We start from the raw sequence: 13,173 nt of genomic DNA, 5'->3' as shown, positions 1-13,173 counted from the left end.
ACCCCCACCTCACCCCTACCCTCATGAAGCTGCCCCGGGTCCCAGCCTGGGGCCAAGTACGGCAACCGAGGCTCCCAGGGGGACCCAAACCTGGTGACGATGCTCCAACTTGCCTCTTGTCTTCAGCCTGATCTTGGATCTCAGAATAGCACTGTCATCTGTTAGCTTCCAAGACTCGATCTGACAGCGCAGGAACAGACTTGAACTCACACACTGTGCCCTAGATATTGCCTGTTCTAGAAATAGTGCAGGGGGCAGATCTCACTGAGAAACACAGCTCTTCTATGCTCTGTGCTTTGTCTCAGCGCTCACACCTCATGGTCGTTCCCATCTCTGCAGAGGACCCCCACTGGGGTGAGCCTGGGACCCAGTTTGCATGGACTACAGGGTGCCCTGGACACGGGGAAGCCCTGTTGGAGAATACGAGGGGTCCACCAGGCGCAGAAGCCTCTGGAAAGCTCAACTATATCAAGGCCGAAGGATGTTGGCAGAGCTTTTGCCTGGAGGTGGCAAACAAGCCAGCAGAGGGGAAATCACAGGCAAAGGGCAAAACTCTACAAATCACAACTCAGCCAGTGTGACTCAGAACGTGCTGCCAGCCGTCCCTCCTGCTTGCCCTGAGCCCACAGGGTGTGGGGCTGTCCCGCAGCAGCTGTGAGGCTGCAGTTGTGACCGCCTGACGGCCGTAGTGTGCCACAAGCAGTTTTCTCTCGTGAGCAAAGGCAGTGAAATTGATCTGGAAATTTTTTTTTCATTTCGTAGGCTATGTGTTTCCATAGGGTAAAAATGGGTTGTAGATTTCCGCGTTATCAAACACTAATGTGGTTATGTTCATTTCTGTATCCAGAAATAAAACCCAAATATTAACAAATATCTGTTCATTGACTCATTATTCTAAAAAACATACTTCCAACAATCTTGCACATAAACAGCTACTTCTGAGCTGTAAACATCTGAGCCCGGATAGCGTTTTCCCCTGCTGTCTGCAATGCATTCACTGTTACAGTATAAGGACCCTTGGGTCATACGGGGACATCATGGAGCCTGTAAGAAAGGACAAAAGGACACGCTGAGCCCTGTATTGTTTTACAGACGGGAAACTGCCCCTACGTAGATAGCAGCTAATGTTTATAGAATGTGGACTACTGGTTAGAGCTTTTATTAATTCATTAACCCTCAACCCTGAGCAGCTGTCATTTTTCCCTCCTTTTTTCAGACAAGGAAACTGAAGCTTAGGAGCTCAAGGGACACGTTCAAGGCTATATCGATCAAAGGGTTGGAGCTGGGGGTTGACTCAGGACTGTCCAACACTAAAGCACCCCAGCTTCACCCCGACGTACTGGGTTCCTGGAGTGGGCAATAGGAAGAGCAGGGAGCTCTCTTCCCTGGCATAGAGGCTGGATGCTCAAGAAGCCTAAATCCCTGCCATGTCCACCGCATCCTTTAGAGGAAAGCAGCCCCAGGAGGCTTATTCTAAGTTATGGCATGTGCCAGTCAAAACCAGTTCTGCTATCCTGACTGCCACTGAGCAGATCACTGAGCTGTGTCACTTGTTGGGAAATCTCCAGTACCTAGCACATAGTAGGTGCTCAGTAAATATTTGTTGAATGAATGAATCAATCAAAAATTGGTGCCTGAGCCTAAGACAGCCATACATGGATTAGGAAAACATGAGGTCACAGTCTCTGAGGTGGCTGTGGATTAAATCATGTCCCCAACAAAGGACCTGTTCTTAGTCTTAATCCATGTCCTCGTGAGTGGGAATTCATTTGTAAATAGGACCCTTTGAAGATGTATTATCAATTAAGGTGTGGACTCATTTATGAATAGGATCTTCTAAGATCCTGTTTAATGTTGTCAAACCGAATCAGGGTGGGCTTTAACCCACACTACTGCAGGCTTACAAAAAGCCAGGAGTCAGAGAAACAAAAGAGGAAACCAAGGATACCACAACCTGATGGAGGCAGAGATGTGAGCCAAGGATCCCCAAGGATCCCGGCAAGTAGCTCCAGAACTGTACACACTGGGGAAAAGGATGGCCTTGCCAATGGCTTGATTTTGGACGTCTGGTCTCCAAAACCATGAGCCAATGAATTCCTCTTGGAAAAGTGAGCCCACCGTGTGGTGTTTGTCACGGCAGCTCTCCAAGCTAAGACAGTGGCCAACACAAACTTTCCCTAACAGACGTCCCGCCTGGATGGTGACCCACGTTGGAGGGTGGCAAGCTGACCTCACGGTCTTCGGGAAGTGTGGAGGTCCCAGGTGCCGCCAGGGAGGGGCCTGAGTGTGGGCTGCGTCTTCTCCACGAGGCCTGTTTTCGTCCAGGCTGGGAAGTGCAGGGCCCCAGAGGGATGACCTCTGCCCTCTCAGGTTCCTGGTATCGTCACCAAACCCCCAGCATCAAAGGAGCTTTGGGCCTTTCGCTTCTTCACGACAGCAGCAAGCCCAGCTGAGCCTCCTGGGAACTTGCCCCGTCTGCAGGTGAAACTTGCCCAGTTCAAGGTTGTCCACATTTTCCCAGAGAGGAGAAAGGATGGGAGCTGGGGGGGAGTCTCCTTCCACCTGCTTCCTCTCTCTGGTTGTCAAGAGACGACGGCTGTGGGGACGATTCTTTCCCGAAGCCTCGTGTGTGTGGTGGGGCAGGGGAGTGATGGCCCCTTCTTTTCTCCACCGGAAACAGGAAAACGACGGGAAAGCAGTGAAGTCTTTAGCAGCTATGAAAGGAAGGAGGGACACCGGGTTCCAAACATCATCCAGGCCCTTCTGTGTGGGAGACAGTCTCTCTCACACTCACACAGCAAAGCATATTCCTCTGCCTTCGTGTTTAAGTGAGGCCACGTGTCTCTCACCCTTGAGATGTGGGGACGCACAGAAGGAGGAAACATAGCGATAAGGGAAACCAAACTGTTAGTAAACGTTAAGTTAAGCTCATGCACAATTTATGAGCTACTTAGAAATATTCTGACCCGACGATTATTGTTTTAAACTTTTAGCAGGGTTGGCAACTTCCCATAAACACTAGCCTTGGGTAATTTGGCTTCTTATTCCAGAATCGGGTGTAATATCTTGATTAACACTTTGGACTTATTGATGTTATCAATCCCCAGGCTTGATATGGTCAGAAAGGGTACGAGGGACCACAGGATAATTTTCCTGTTTATTCTTGCGCCCGTAGGTTACTGCTATTTTTGCTGCTGCTGTTGTTACAAGCACTGGATTACAATCTGGTACAAAATAGAGAGCCTCATCTTATATCACTTCTTGGCAATTGCCACCGCACTCCACCAAAGGATAAACTTAGTGTCACTTGCCATGGGGTGGGCAGCCCACAAACCCCCTGGCATTTGGCCATGGTGCCGGGCCCAGCAGTGGTCTGGGGACAGCAGCGACACATCAAGAGCAGGATCACGAAGAGGCAGGCTACTTAAACGGCTGGAGAGAGAAGTGTGTGTTTTGTGTTGCGATGGTGGTATTAACTGCAAACACAATAACCAGCCTGTACATGCCCTCACTCTGTTTTTCAAAGTGTGAAAGTGTGACACCCTCCGCTGGGGAGGCAGAGGGGTGGCCGCCTGGCAAAACTGGGCAGGCCAGAGCGCAGGATCGATTGGTCATGTCTGCCTTGGGTGGGGACGGTGGGTAGGTGTGTGATTTATTTTCCAGCTGTGTTTATAGTGTGGATTCTGTCATGCACTACGAAGGCAGTGACCCTCCCTCACCTCCTTTATGAAAATGTCTCAAGGCTCTCCTCACTAGAGCAAACCAAATCCTCATTTGCCAATCATCTCACAGAGCCAGGAGAGGGCAGAGAGAAGAACGAAGAAGCACAGCCAGATCTGGGGGTTGCATGACAGCCCTCAATGGGGGCCAGTTACACCTGCACCTGTGTGTGTGTGTGTGTGTGTGTGTGTGTGTGGTTCTAGACCATTCCATCACATATGTAGCTTTGTGTCTTGCCACTGCAGTCCAGACATAGAACCATGCCATAGCCTCAGACTCCCTTGTGCTACCCCTTTATAGCCACTCTCACCCCACCCCCACCATCCCTAACTCCTGGCAGCAACAAATCTATTCTCCTCTATAATTTTATCATTTCAAGAATGCTCTGTAAGTGGTATCATACAGCATGGAACCTTTTGGGATTGGCCTTGTTCCCTCAGCATAATTCCCTGGAGGTTCGTGGATCAGCAGCTCGTTCTTTTCATTGCTGTGCCATGTTCCAGGGTGTGGATGCACCATGGTTTGTTTAACCATTCATCTGTGGAAGGGCACTTGGGTTGTTTCCAGTTTGGGGCTAGTACAAATAAAGCTGCTGTAAACAGCTGGGTGCAGGTTTTTTATTCCTTAAGTTTCCATTTCTCTGGAATAAGTGCTCAAGGGTGCAATGGCTGGGCTGCATGGCAAGTCCATGTTTAGTTTTAAAAGGAACCACCAAGCTGTTTCCCAGAGCCATTCAACATTCCTGTCAGCACTGTAGGAGTGACCCATTTCCCCACGTCCTGTCAGTATTTGGTGGTGTCACTATTTTTATTTTAGCCACTCTGAAAGGGGCATGGTGATAGCTTACTATGGTTGAGGTTTTTTTAAACAAAATTCACATTTTATTTAGATTGTAATAAACCGTACAAAATTTATTTTCTTCACCAAAAATAGCAGCAGTATATTCTGTATTAATTCCTGCATAAACCACAAAACACTTATTTTTGTAGATTTCCCAGGTTTTGCTTATAATCAAGATAAGGCTATAGATATAGTTAAGGAAATAAACAGAAGAAAACAGACAAATCAGCTGTCAATTTCCCTGGCCTTGGATTCTGTCTTGACCATGAAACAGAAATGTTCAGCACATACCTGCTTAAAAGCTCACGAAGGCATAGGCTCAATAAAGGAATGTAAACAGCAACAACCAGATGTGGAAAAAGGCATTCAAATTTCAACTGCAACTTGTTTCTTCACTATGTTTTTATTTATTTATTTTTAATTGAGATTGTTCAGATACCATACAACTATCCAAAGATCCAAAGTGTACAGTCAGTTGCCCACGGCACCACCATACAGCTGTGCATCCATCACCACAATTAATTTTCCTTTCTGTCTGCAGTGCTTCCTTTAGTGTTTCCTGTAGAGCAGGTATTTTGTTCACAAACTCTGTCATTGTCTCTTTGTCAGAGAATATTTTAAACTTTCCCTTATAGCTGAAGGATAAGTTTTGCTGGAAATAGGATTCTTGGTTGGTGGTTTTTCTCTTTCTGCATCTTAAATATATCACCCCACTTCCTTCTTTCCTCCATGGTTTCTATTGAGAAATTGGCACATAGTCTTATCAAGCTTCCTTTGTATGTGATAGATCACTTTTCTCTTGCTGCTTTCAGGATTCTCTCTTTATCTTTGATGTTTGATAATCTGATAATTAAGTGTCTTGGCATAGGCATATTCAGATCGATTCTGTTTGGGGTATGCTGCACTTCTTGGATCCACAATTTTATGTCTTTCATAAGGGATGGATATTTTCATTATTTCCTCTATTATTGCTTCTGCCCCTTTTCCCTTCTCTTCTCCTTCTGGGACACCAATGACACATAAATTCTTGCTTTTCCTTTTGTCTTTAAGTTCCTGGAGACATTGATTGTATTTTTCCATTCTTTTCTCTATCTGTTCTTTTGTGTGTAGGCTTTCAGGTGCCTTGTTCTCCAGTTCCTGAGTGTTTTCTTCTGTCTCTTGAGAGCTGCTGTTGTATGTTTCCATTGTGTCTTTCATCTCTTGTGTTGTGCCTTTCATTTCCATAGATTCTGCCAGTTAGTTTTTCGAACTTTCAATTTCTACCTTATGTACATCCTGTGTTTTCATTATCTGGTTCAGCTCTTTCGCCATATCTTCCCTAAACTTCTTGAATTGGCTTATTATTAGTTGTTTCAATTCCTGTATCACAGTTGAAGTGTAAGTTTGTTCCTTTGACTGGACCGTAACTTCATTTTTCTTAGTGTAGGTTGTAGTTTTCTGTTGTCTAGGCATGGTTTCCTTGGTTACCCCAGTCAGGTTTTCCCAGACCGGAACAGGCTCAGGTCCCAAAAGGAAGAAATATTCAGTATCCAGTTTCCATGAGGGTGTGTCTTAGAAAATTGGTACATCCTGTGATGCCTCAGGTCACTGTGCTTTTCTGCCCAGCAGATGGTGCCTGTTAGCCTGTAATTCTTGACTGGTGTAAGGAGGTGTGGCCCATGGCTGTTTTCCCCCAGGCTCTGGGGTCTGATTATGAATGGAAGGCGGGTAGTAGAGCTGGGCCCCACCCCTTTCCTCTTAGAGAAAATAGACCCCTTGGGGGCATTCATTAGTATTTGAATAGACTCTGCCTGTGCTGTCTCCACCCTTGTCTGGGTCAGAGCGCTGGGAACTGAAAATGGCTGAGGCTTTCTCCACTGAGCTGAAAAAGGAACAGAAAGTCCCCTTCAGGGCCAGTCTGAGGTGACCCCTTGGCTCTCCAAGGTCAGTCGTGACCCAAAGCCTTGTCTGCTTGTTGGTGATTCATACCTCATAATGAGCAGTTCACACTCGCTAATTAAAACCCCCATTGTAGCTCAGCTGAGCTATATTTGCTTGCTGGGAGAGAGCTTCTCTCTAGCACCAGGAAGCTCTGCAGCTCAGGCTGTGGAGGAGGGGTCTCCCAACTTGGATCTGCAATTTTTACTTACAGATTTTATGCTGTGATCTCGGGCATTCCTCTCAATTCAGGCTGGTGTGTGATGAGTGGATGGTCACGTTTGTCCCTCTGCAGTTGTTCCGGATTATTTACTAGTTGTTTCTGGGTTTTTTTTTAGTTGTTCCAGGGGGACTACTTAGCTTCCACTCCTCTCTATGCTACCATCTTAGATCCTCTCCACTATGATTTTAACTTGCATTTCCCTAATGGCTATAGCTATGGTGTTGAGCATCTTTTTATGTACTTATTGTGAATCTTAAAGTTTTTTTAATGATGAAATTAAAACAACAAATATATATTACCAAATTACAGAACATGAACACATTTTTCTTAAAGTCAGAATGTATTTCTCATGGGCTCTTGGACCCCATTATTAAGAGCCCAGAACCCTGCTGTGGCTGCAGAACAGTTAGGAGGATAGCAATGGAGCCCAGGAATTGCCCCTGCTTACATAGCAGCAGCTGTTGGTTGAACGCACACTTTACACTAAGTGAGATCAGGCTCCTTAATTTCATTTAATCCTTCCACAACCCTGCAGGGAACATGAGATAAAAGAGGTAAGTTCCTTCCCGTTGGCACAAACAGACAGCAATTTGCCCAACCGGGCTTTAAAACTAAGCCCGCGTGACTCCAAAGCACATGTGCTCTCCGCTGCAGCATTTTCTTATGAACGTGGGGAGCAGGATACAGGCCAAGACAGCTGGCTGGGTGAGCTTTGGAGTTACATGTCCGGATCCTTGATACAGGAGAGCTTCTTCTCTGTTCAGTCTCTGACCCCTTTTAGGTGAATATAAAATGAATTAAAAATGAATTTTAGCCGCAGCTGCTCTTCACCTTCCACCGCATTGCCTGCCTGAAGCACCAGAGAGGATTCTGAGTCCTATTCTCAAGCCTGTCTTGTGTGCAGGGCTTTGGAGTAACAGCCCTTCTGGAACCACTAATGTCGACTTATCATCTTTCCTCAGATTTTTACCTCAGACGCAAGCTCTGCTCCCGAGGCCAGGGCTCCCTTCCAGGGTGTCGGGTGTGCCCCCACAGAGTGGCTGTGGCCGTGCGCCCAGCAGTGGGGGCCGCTGATGGCGGCTCAGGACGGAGTCCCCACACCTGTGGGCCTCTGTGAGTTAATCCTCTTCTCACTCATCTAGGCCACTGTCCTCTGGTCCCTGTCACGCCAGCCAAGCCTGCCTGGAGCCAGCCCAGCGTTCGGCCCACGTACCGGGTCCTTCCAGCTGCCCTCTGTACCTGCTGCAGAGAAAACCAATCAATCCAGCCCCATCCAGAGGTGATCTGAAGACTTCCTGCTCCGGCTGCCTCTTCCAGTCAGGTGGAGCTGCCTCCTGAAGCGAATCTGAATCCAATGCCTCTGTCTGCGAGGAGCAGTGGCCTGTTGATATGACCCCATGCATTTCCCCCACTCTGTTTGCACTCTGCAGGGGAGGAAGAGAAGGAGTGAGCCCCCAGCCCCCCAAACAGTGCCCAGGAACTTGTCCCCACTGGGTGAAGGGCCCCCTGCCAGGCCTCTGGAAAAGAGGTTGCCTTCAAAATGTATATCTTTCTCTGGTTCTGCTTCTCAACACTTTGCCAGGAAAAAAAAAAGAAAGTCATCCCTTGTGCTTCCTGGAGCCAAAGCTGTATCCCCCAAGATCTTTAGCCCCAGGGCACTCAGCAGAAGGAAGAGAGTGAGGCCAGCACCCAGCGGAGATGACCCACACGAGATCAAATGTCCAGCGCAGCTCCCACGGGGTCTTCGCCTGCAGGCTGACGGGTCTCCACCCCCTGGACTCCCCCAGGAGTTGTGAGTGAATGAAGGAAGGAAGGAAGGAATGAACATGCCCTAGTGCCCACTGGGCACCAGGCCAGGGACTGATGAAGTGAGCAGTTGCACGGGCTTGAGTTGGAGCCCAGGCTCCCGGCTCCCCAGCGAGGGGCTGTGGGCAAGTTGCTGTCTCTAAACCTTGGGCTCCTCATCTGTAAAAAGACATAGGAACACATGCCTTCCGGGGGTGTTGTAGTAAATGATATAGCACTCTGCATGGGCAGGGTTCTCCAGAGAAAAAGAACCAGCAGGTTATATATATCTGTTTATAGTTGTTTATACATTTTTATATTATATGCTGTGTTATATGATATATATCTGTATATATGGTATATGATATATGTCATAATATGTTTTGTAAACATTACATTACATATTATATGTCATATTAAGAGATTTACTTTAAGGAATTGGCTTATGTGATGATGGGACTGTGTTCTAGTTGGCTAATGCTTCCAGAATGCAAAACTCCAGAGATGGATTGGCTTTTATAAAGGGGGTTTATTTGGTTACACAGTTACAGTCTTAAGGCCATAAAATGTCCAAGGTAACACATCAGCAATCGGGTACCCTCACTGGAGGATGGCCGGTGGTGTCCAGAAAACCTCTGTTAGCTGGGAAGGCACATGGCTGGTGTCTGCTCCAAAGTTCTGGTTTCAAAATGGCTTTCTCCCAGGACATTCCTCTCTGGGCTGCAGTTCCTCAAAAATGTCACTCTTAGTTGCTCTTGGGGTACTTGTCCTCTCTTAGCTTCCCTGGAGAAGGGTCTGCTTTCAATGGCCATCTTGAAAATATCTCTCATCTGCAACTCCTGTGCTTTCTTCAAAGTGTCCCTCTTGGCTGTAGCTCCTCTTCAAAAGTTCACTCTCAGCTGCACTCAGTTCCTTCTGTTTGTCAGCTCATTTATATGGCTCCACTGATCAAGGCCCACCCTGAATGGGTGGGGCCACGCCTCCATGGAAACATCTCATCAGTTATCACCTACAGTTGGGTGGGGCACATTCCATGCAAACAACCTAATCCAAATGTTCCAACTTAATCCCCACTAATATGTCTGCCCCACAAGACTGCATCAAAGAATATGGCTTTTTCTGGGGGACATAATACATTCAAACCGGCACAGACTGGCAAGTTTGAAATCTGTAGTGAGAGCCATAGCTTCGACTATGATAATGCGGTGGTCCCGAGCCGAGAAGAAAGGCCGTAAGGGGTTGTCCTTTGCGGAGAGGATTTTCAGGGAAGGGACCACGACCACTGGGGGGTAACCTCCTCCTGTCCGGAAGCCGACCCCTCCACCTTCCTGGATCCTTCGCCCTGATGACCCCCTGTGAGCTCTCCTGCACCTGCCCCCCTTACTGCTGTGGGTGGTCTGTGGGGCCATATCATCGCATGAGCCCCCTGGGGAAACGGGGCAGCGGGACTGCTGGTCCCAGACTCCAGGGCCAGGCCCTTCCCCAGCCCGGCTCTCCCCATGTGTCTGAGTTATATTTGGCAGCAGTTCTTTTTTTTAGTTCACAAAAGCAGATTGCCACCTCTTCTATCTATAGCACCACGGAACATAAATACAATGAAAGAGGGAATGAGAAGCTGCCAGATCCTGATTCAGAGACGGGCTTGGTGGCTGCTTTGTGTTTGCTCATTTCTGTTTCATTACAGCCCTGGGTTTCCCTGCCAAGGGATAAGCCTGGAATGTATCCAGACTTGGCCTAGATCTCAGGTCTCTATTCCGGATACACAGGGCAACAGGCTTTTGTTTCCTCAGCAGGGTGGTCTCCCGGAGTCTGGATACTTGGCCCTTTGTTTGAGGTACAGATTTGAGGTTTTCTCTCCAGCACTTCATTTCTAAGCACTAGCCCCACTGACTCAGGCCCCGGGGCTCCCAGTGGATTCAGCTCTTATTAACAGCCCCCTCCTGCTGTCCTGCTGGCACTTTCTGGCTCGCTGAGTGGTGGGGCATGGAGGAAATGGTCTAAGGTGGGGCATGGAGGAAATAGTCTAAGGTGAGATGGTCTAAGGGAGAACCACCACCAGCCCATGGAGTCGACATTCAGTGGTGGTCCTGATGGAGGTGGTGGAAGAACTTTCCAAACCACAGACCATCCACAGGGTGACTTGTCAGCAGGAATTGGCAGGGCACTTGCCGTGGGCTCTGTACTCTCTGAGCTCTTTTGGAGAATGCAAACCTGCCTGCCCTTGAGGAGACAAAACACGTTCACTTGAAATTCAGTAGAGTATAATGTATAATGTCTAAAAGTAATATATATTTAAAGTTAAGTTACATGTTAAGCCCAGAGGAGCATCGAGAACTGTAGAGGGCTCTGAGATCACTCTCCGCAGCTTGCCAGCTAACAGATTCAGCTGCCACACTTCCACGATGCTGCAGAAGACACAAGACCCCTGGGCCAGAGACAATGGAGGTTTTAATCATGGCACAGCAAGAAGCATGAGCTTCCGAGCTCACATCATTCCTCTTGCCCCCAAATCCATGGGGAAAACCCTAATCTTATAGGGGGCGGCTGGCAAACCTGCCCACCCCTGGCCCCAGGAGGAGACTTGATCTTTATCATACTCGTCAGGAACAAATCTGCCTTGTGCCACAGAAGGAGACATGGTCTGTCTTCCAAGGCTCTTTGCTATACAAACATCCTTGAAAACTCTCCCAGGACAAAGACTGTCAGCAACTGTCCTCACAAGACGTGAGCAACAGAGAATTGTCTGCCAAGGAGCCACGCAAATCTTAAAAAGAGAGGTTATAAATTCAGGAGGACTTCATCTAACTAAAGGGAGAGGGGCCATTTCCAGTTGACTGAGGACACAAGCTGTGATTTTTTTCCAGCACTTTCCTCCACCCACTTTACACACCACGTCAGCAGACGCATATAGAGATTTTCTCGAGCACATGCAGAGGGAGGAGGTGCTGCCCAGTGCATGGGTGGGTGGCAGCAGGAGCCAGCATGGAAGGGTGACTTTCTGGCAAGTCATGAAGAGGTGGATAAACCCATGTAGGGGGTAGAAAGGTGGTGGGAAATGTCCACTGGGGCAGAAACCATCCAGGGGCCTCCAACTTGCTGTCCCAGGAAGGGAGGGAGGGGTCAGGCCACAAGATGAGCTTGCAGGGACGGAGGCTCTGTTCCCTCTGTCCTGTGGGTGTCAGGAGTGGTGATGATGATGGTGACAATAGTGATAGAAATAGCTATGGCTTTACCACAGACATAGGGGACTGGTGGTTTGATGGGTTGAGCCCTCTACCGTAGGTTTTACCCTTGGGAAGACGGTTGCTGCAAAGGAGAGGCTAGGCCTCCCTATAATTGTGCCTAAGAGCCTCCTCCCGAATGCCTCTTTGTTGCTCAGATGTGGCCCTCTCTCTCTGGCTAAGCCAACTTGAAAGGTGAAATCACTGCCCTCCCCCCTACGTGGGATCAGACACCCAGGGGAGTGAATCTCCCTGGCAACGTGGAATATGACTCCCGGGGAGGAATGTAGACCCGGCATCGTGGGACGGAGAACATCTTCTTGACCAAAAGGGGGATGTGAAAGGAAATGAAATAAGCTTCAGTGGCAGAGAGATTCCAAAAGGAGCCGAGAGGTCACTCTGGTGGGCACTCTTACGCACAATTTAGACAACACTTTTTAGGTTCTAAAGAATTGGGGTAGCTGGTGGTGGATACCTGAAACTATCAAACTACAACCCAGAACCCATGAATCTCGAAGACAATTGTATAAAAATGTAGCTTATGAGGGGTGACAATGGGATTGGGAAAGCCATAAGGACCACTCTCCACTTTGTCTAGTTTATGGATGGATGAGTAGAAAAATAGGGGAAGGAAACAAACAAACAAACAGACAAAGGTACCCAGTGTTCTTTTTTACTTCAATTGCTCTTTTTTACTTTAATTATTATTCTTGTTATTTTTGTGTGTGTGCTAATGAAGGTGTCAGGGATTGATTTAGGTGATGAATGTACAACTACGTAATGGTACTGTGAACAATCGAATGTACGATTTGTTTTGTATGACTGCGTGGTGTGTGAATATATCTCAATAAAATGAAGATAAAAAAAAAAAAAAAAGAAATAGCTATGGCTTATAAACCAATATCAGGTATGAGGCACTTGCTAGTGGCTCGATATACTACCTCTGAGGTAGGAATTATTAGACCTTGTCTTGTGTTCCAGTTTGCTAATGCTGCCATTTTGCAAAACACCAGAAATGAATTGGCTTTTGTAAAGGGGGTTTATTTGGTTACAAAGTTACAGTCTTAAGGCCGTAAAGTGTCCAAGGTAACACATCAGCAATTGGGTACCTTCACTGGAGAATGGCCAATGGTGTCCGGAAAACCTCTGTTAGCTGGGAAGGCACGTGGCTGGCATCTGCTTGCTCCCAGGTTGTGTTTCAAAACGGCATTCTCCAAAATGTTTGTAGGCTTTGCTTCTTGGGGAAAACTCTGGGCTAGTATCTCCAAAGTGTCAGCAAAGGACTGCTTTCAACAGCCATCTCCAAAATGCCTCTCTAAGCTGTAGCAGCAAGCGCCATCTGTCTGAGCTCTTACAGGGATCTACTGATTTAATTAAGACCCACGCTGAATGGGCGGGGCCACACCTCCATGGAAATAATCCAATCAGAGTTATCACCTACGGTTGGGTGGGTCACATCTCCATAGA

The sequence above is a fragment of the Choloepus didactylus genome, chromosome 12 (assembly GCF_015220235.1).
Source record: "Choloepus didactylus isolate mChoDid1 chromosome 12, mChoDid1.pri, whole genome shotgun sequence".
Lineage (NCBI taxonomy): Eukaryota > Metazoa > Chordata > Mammalia > Pilosa > Megalonychidae > Choloepus > Choloepus didactylus.
This window is presented reverse-complemented; position numbering follows the sequence as displayed.